This window comes from Oncorhynchus keta, chromosome 10, assembly GCF_023373465.1.
Source record: "Oncorhynchus keta strain PuntledgeMale-10-30-2019 chromosome 10, Oket_V2, whole genome shotgun sequence".
Taxonomy (NCBI): domain Eukaryota; kingdom Metazoa; phylum Chordata; class Actinopteri; order Salmoniformes; family Salmonidae; genus Oncorhynchus; species Oncorhynchus keta.
The window spans coordinates 35,339,603-35,346,685 of NC_068430.1; the positions used below are offsets into that span (position 1 = coordinate 35,339,603).

The following is a 7,083-nucleotide window of genomic DNA, read 5'->3' on the forward strand; positions in this document are numbered from 1 at the left end:
CATGTTAACACCACATGTTCACATGTGAGGAGAATAACATGTTTTCAGTATGTTGTTTGACGTGAAAATCTCACTTTCATTTAAAACATTTATATGTCAAAATCACATTTGCCATTTCAGATGTAAAAAAAACTCCATGGGAAAACTGAAATCTGTTTTACTTCATTTCTACCAGCATGTCACTTGTGCGTCTAAAGGCGACAAAACTGTACTTCACACACACAAATTCATGCAAGACTCTCCCTCGCCTTCCCTTTGGCAAATCTGACCATAAGTATATCCTACTGATTCCTGCTTATAAGCAAATGCTCAAACAGGAATTACCAGTGACGTGCACAATAAGGAAGTGGTCCGATGCTAATCTACAGGATTGTTTCGCTAGCACAGACTGGAATATGTTCCAGGATTCATGAATAAGTGCATCGACGACGTCATCCCCACAGTGCCCGTGTGCACATATCCCAACCAGAAGCATGTTTCAAGCAGACCATCATAGTTCCTGTGCCCAAGAACGCCAAGGTAACCTGTCTAAATGAATATTGCCCTGTAGCAGTCACATCTGTAGCCATGACATTCGTGGAAAGGCTGGTCATGGCTCATATCAACACCATCATCCCAGACACCCTGGACTCAGTCCAGTTCGCTTACCGCCCCAACAGATCCACAGAGGACATATTCTCTGTTGCATTCCACATTGCCCTCTCCCACCTGGACAAGAGGAACCTTGTTCACTGACTACAGCTCAGCGTTCACACCTTCATTATGTTTGCTGATGACACAACGGTGGTAGGCCTGATCACCGACGACGACGAGACAGCGTATAGGGAGAAGGTCAGTGACCTGATAGTGTGGTGCCAGGACAACAACCTCTCTCTCAACATCTTCAAGACAAAAGAGCTGATCGTGGACTACAGGAATCAAAGAGAAAAGCACGTCCACTTCGACGGGGCCATAGTGGTGCAGGTCAAGAGCTTCAAGTTCCTCGGTGTCCACATCATTAAGGAATTAACATGGTCCGCTCACATCAACACAGTTGTGAAGAAAGCACGACAATACCTCTTCCCCCGCTGGAGGCTGAAAAGATTTGTCATGGTAGCTCAGATCCTCAAAAAGTTATACCATTGACAGCATCTTGACTGGCTGCATCACCATGTGGTATGGCATCTGCTTGGCATCTGACAGCAAGCGTTACAGAGGGTAGTGCATAAGGCCCATCACTGAGACTGAGCTCCTTGCTATCCAAGACTTCTATACCAGACGGTGTCAGAGGAAGGCCCTAACAATTGCAAAATACTCCAACCACCCAAGTCATAGACTGTTCTCTCTGCTACCATATGGCAAGTGGTCCCGAAGTCTGGAATCATCAGGAAACTAACCAGCTTGTGACCCCCAAGCCATAAGACTGCTAAATGGTTTACCAAATAGCTACCCAGACTATCTACATTGACCCTTTTTGCTCTAACTATTTTGACTCATCACATTCGCTGATGCTACTGTTTATTATCTATCCAGTTATCTAGTCACTTTAACTAAACAGCTTCTATCTCAAGGCCATCAGACTGTTAAACAGCCACCACAAACATTGAGTGGCTGCTGCCAACACACTGACACTGACTCAACTCCAGCCACTTTAATAATGGGAATTGATGGGAAATGATGTCAAATATATCACAAGCCACTTTAAACAATGCTACCTAATATAATGTTTACATACCCTACATTATTCATCTCATATGCATACGTATATACTGTACTCTATATCATCTACTGCATTCTTATGTAATACATGTATCACTAGCCACTTTAACTATGCCACTTTGTTTACATACTCATTTCATATGTATATACTGTACTCGATACCATCTACTGTATCTTGCCTATGCTGCTCTGTACCATCACTCATTCATATATCTTTATGTACATATTCTTTATCCCCTTACACTGTGTATAAGACAGTAGTTTTGGAATTGTTAGTTAGATTACTTGTTGGTTATTACTGAATGGTCGGAACTAGAAGCACAAGCATTTTGCTACACTCGCATTAACATCTGCTAACCATGTGTATGTGACCAAGACAATTTGATTTGATTTGATTAGATTTATTCCTCGTGTTATTTTTTTCCAATTATTTTTTTCATTTTTTTCTCTCTGCAGTGTTTGGAAGGACCCTTAAGTTAGCATTTTACTGTTAGTCTACACCTGTTGTTTACGAAGCATGTAACTGATTCAAATCATAATAAAATTGTATCTATCACATTTGAAAAAATCAAATTTGCAGGTAAGAAAACTCCATATGTAAATATCTAATTAGCAGTTTCACATGTGAAAAACTTTCACGTGATTGTTTTTCACATGTGAACTTGCAATACCACATGGAAAATCAAATGTTCAGTTTCACATGTAAGAAAACTTCCCCATATAACCCAATGTTTGTGAACAAAGTACATCTAAACAAACACTGTATAGCCTAAAAACATGGTTTGAAATATAATTTTGATATCATAAATGGTCAGTCCTTGAATCCATAGCGCACTTTATAGATTTGAGAGTGGTTTCATTTCTCCAGCCCCATCTCTTAGATTTTTACTGAAACTGTGGCGAAGACACTTTGTTCATGTTTCAATTAAGGATAGCTGCTTTAAACACGTTTAGTAATAGTGTTATTGTATGGTGCAATCCTCTAGTGAGTGAGTTACTTTTGTGCCATTAATATTAAGCAAAACTTCTGAAGTCGAGAACAAAATTCTTAGTACTACAAACAAGAATGATATTGAAATTTAAACATGAACCCAAAAGTATTGATAGCAAAACAAAATATTACGAGGAAATAATTGTTCAATGCGAGAACAAATGAATTGTAGATGGATGCAAAAATGTTTCTTTCAGTGATTTATTTTTACTTTTCTGATAACGCAATTAAATAAAATGCCTCCCTCTTTCTTGCAATTCTCCTATGTTTGGTTGTTACCCTGGCCTTTGCATTCGCTGCCTTTTTTGCCAGTTGCAAGTTTCAACATATTCATTCCAGCAACATAACACAGAGGCATCCCACTGCAGCTTTGCCTTTGAAGCTAAGAAGGGGTGGTCCTGGTCAGCCCTGGATAGGAAACCAGACGTAGCTGGAAGTGATGCAAAATAAGTGTGAGGTAAAAACAAGTCACGCGGGGGGCAAAACATTTACGAGGGAAAAACCCATGTGAAAAATGTACATATGAAACATCACACGTGTCTGAAAACCACATGTGAAAAAATAGAATATTTCAAACAGGGATGATGATTCCAAAGTGTCTCTCCTCGCTCATTGCTATGCAAATCCACTGGTGGACTACATACCTTGTGGTAAATGAACTGGACCTTCTGTTCCTTCTTTCACTCTGGGCCCAGTCAGAACCACTCTGTGTCTCTTTTATCTCCTCTTTAACTCTGCGTGTGGTCTGCAAGAAAGGACAGAACACTCAACACATTAGCTCTGTGGTTAATGTGGTGTGACATGAATATTTGTACCCTGTCAAACAAATGTTTCACCTACTAAATTACATTATTTACAGTGTGATTGTTTTTGTGGTTTTAATAAACAGCATTGAAAAGAATTCAACACTTTTTTTCTTAATTTGAACAGACTCCAATATTGACACAATATACTGTACTGCATGCTTTAGAAGCTGGATGGGTGTAGGGGAGAGGAGGGGGAGAGCCTTGGAGAGAGAAGGAAAGAGAAAAACAACATTTTTTCTAACCCGAAAGCTTCTTCTCTGTCTTTCCTCTCTAAGAAACTTGAGCTCTCTCTGGTATTTTTCCCAAGGGGTTGTCTCCAGACGTGGGGCTCGACGACTGAGCTTTTGTGAGACAGCACAGGCTCTGATCTATAAAGATAGCTTACACAGATTAGATTTATACAGAGGAGAGACATAAAGCAAATACTTGCTGGTCACCCAGCTGGCAGTTTATAAAGGTCAAATCACGTTATCAAGCTTTGAAATCGAACATTGCATATGTGACTATTTATGTGTTCTGTGTATTACCTATATGCATTCCATACGCATAGGCCAACATATGGTAGAAAGTCCTAGCAGGTCTAGCCACAATATTTCTATGCACTATAGCTCTCTCAAGCAGCCCTCCGCACATTAATGAGCTCCATATGACCCAGAGTGCCAGAGTGAGAGAGTTATGAAAACAGTAAAGCCCCTACAAGGCACGTGTATTACAGGATGTCACATGGAGCTCAAACACAGGGCTACTGCTGACAAAAACCAAAGACCTTACAGTATTGCAATACTTTCAAAGTTGAAAAGCACTACCAGGTATGCGCACGTAACACACACACACACACACACACACACACACACACACACACACACACACACACACACACACACACACACACACACACACACACACACACACACACACACACACACACACACACACACACACACACACACACACACACACACACACACACACACACACACCACAGAACCAGTCCAAAGAAAACAAGGGAGAGAAAGAAAAACACCAGACAGAGAGACATTAGGGAGTTCTATCAGCTCACATGGAAATACTCAACCGCAGTACTTGAAGGCTGAGGCTGCATCAACACACTGTAAACACAGCCAGGGCCAGGAAATACAGTGCCTTCAGAAAGTATTCACACATTTTCCACATGTTATGTGTTTCAGCCTGAATTTAAAATGGAGTAAATGGAGATTTTGTGTCACTGATCTACACAGGATCTATACCAGGAGTAAAAATAGAATGTTTTAAACAAACAGACATTGAATATCCCTTTGAGCATTGCGCAGTTAACCAAGTCACTAAAAAGATACAGGCGTCCTTCCAAAGTTAGTTGTCGAAGAGGAAGGAAACCGCTCAGGGATTTCACAATGAGGCCAATGGTGATTTTTAAAAAGCTACAGAGTTTATAAGCATTAAACTTTCAAATAGCTCTTTGTTGACTGTTGCTGGGTGCTATTGTCCTCTATTAGCACAGGACTGTACCCTACCTGCCCTAAGATCTCTCCTGGCCCCTTACACTAAGTCTGAATTTGTCCTGCTAGGTGACCTAAACTGGGACATGCTTAAACCACCTGACCAAGTCCTAAAGCAATGGGACTCCCTAAATCTTTCTCAGATTATTACCAATCCCACAAGGTATGACTCCAAACACCCAGAAAAGGCTACTCTCCTCGATGTTATCCTCACAAATAATCCTGATAGGTATCAGTCTGATGTTTTCTGTAATGACCTTAGTGATCACTGTTTTACAGCCTGTGATTGTAATGGCTGCTCAGTGAAACGACCTGTCCAGATTTGTCATAGACAGTTGCTAAAAAACTTTAATGAGCATACTTTCCTTCATGAACTGGCCTCTGTAAAATGGTATAGAATCAGCTTGATCCCCTTTGTCGAAGACGCTTGGACCTTCGTTTTTGATATTTTCAGTGGTATTGTTAACAAACACGCCCCCATAAAGAAAATTAGATGTAAAAGCAGGTTCAGCCCCTTGTTCGACCGTGATCTTGCAGAGTTACTCCACCTCAAGAATTGCATTTGGCAAAAGGCTCGGAACACGCATACTCAGAATGACTAGCTCTCATTCAGGCAAATGAGAAATAAGTGCACTCAGGCTATGTGGAAGGCCAAAGTAAGTTACTTTAAGGAGCAGTTCTCTCTCTGTGGGCCTAACCCCAAGAAGTTCTGGGAAACGGTTAAAGACCTGGAGAATAAACCCTCCTCCTCACAGCTGCTCATGTCCCTTCATTTTGATGATGTGGTTGTTACTGACAAGAAGCACATGGCTGAGCTCTTTAACCACCACTTCATTGAGTCAGGATTCCTGTTTGACTCAGCCATGCCTACTTGTCCATCCAACATGTCCTCATCTCCCACCCCTTCTAATGCGACTATCTCCGATGCTTCTCCCTCTGTTTCCCCTGCCCCACTACAAAGTTTCTCCCTGCAGGCACTCACTGAGTCCGAGGTGCTAAAGGAGCTCCTTAAACGGATGTTTTAGACCCTTTCTTCTTTAAGGTTGCTGCTCTTTGAAGAAATTAAACATTTTGTCCTGAATACAAAGCATTATGTTTGGGGCAAATCCAACAACACATCACTGAGTACCACTTTTTATATTTCAAAGCATGGTGGTGGCTGCATCATGTGATGGGTATGCTTGTCATTAGCAAGGAATAGGGAGTGTTTTGGGATAGACCTCAGCACAGGCAAAATCCTGTAGGAGAACTTGGTTCAGTCTGCTTTCCAACAGACAGTGGGAGACAAATTCACCTTTCAGCAGGACAATAACCTATAACACAAGGCCAAATATACACCAGAGTTGCTTACCATGTTGATTGTGAGTTACAGTTTTGACTTGAATCGTCTTGAAAATTGAAAGACTTAAAAATGGCTGTCTAGCAATGATCAACAACTAACTTGACAGAGAATAATGGGCAAATATTGTAGAATGCAGGTGTGCACGCTCTTAAACAATTTTCTTTATTTTACTAGACAAGTCAGTAAAGAACGAATTCTTATTTACAATAACAACCTAAACCGGCCAAACCCGGACAACGCTGGACCAATTGTGTGCCTGTAATAACTCCTCTAGCATTGCGATGCAGTGCCTCAGACCACTATGCCAGCTACAATCGCTGCCAAATGTGATTCTAATATGCATTGACCCAGTGAGTTGAATACTTATCTAACCAAGATATATTAGCCTTTTATCCCTCCCCCACACAATTTTTTCTTGTTCCACTTTGACAGTATTTTATATAGATAGTTGGCAAAACAATTACAATTAAATCAATTTTAATCCCACTTTGTAACACAACAAAATGTGGAAAAGTCAAGGAGTGTGAATACTTTCTGAAGGCACTTTATACACTAGATGACCAAAAGTATGTGGGCACCTGCTCATCGAACATCGCATTCCAAAATCATGGGCATTAATATGGAGTTGGTCCCCCCTTTGTTGCTATAAGAGCCTCCACTCTTCTGGGAAGACTTTCCACTAGATATTGGAACATTGCTGGGGGGACATGCTTCCATTCAGCCACAAGAGCATTAGTGAGTTTGAGCACT

General features: G+C 41.0%; 1 long non-coding RNA gene across 1 annotated transcript; it reads right to left on the bottom strand.

Annotated features, from left to right (window-relative positions):
* Positions 1-371: 371 nt before the first annotated feature.
* On the bottom strand, positions 372-4,652 carry LOC118389488 (uncharacterized). Its single transcript, XR_008146352.1, has 4 exons — positions 4,023-4,652; positions 3,738-3,863; positions 3,334-3,434; positions 372-3,119 (listed from the first exon to the last, which is right to left on the bottom strand). It is a non-coding gene; the product is annotated as an uncharacterized LOC118389488 (long non-coding RNA).
* Between the last annotated feature and the right edge of the window lie 2,431 nt (positions 4,653-7,083).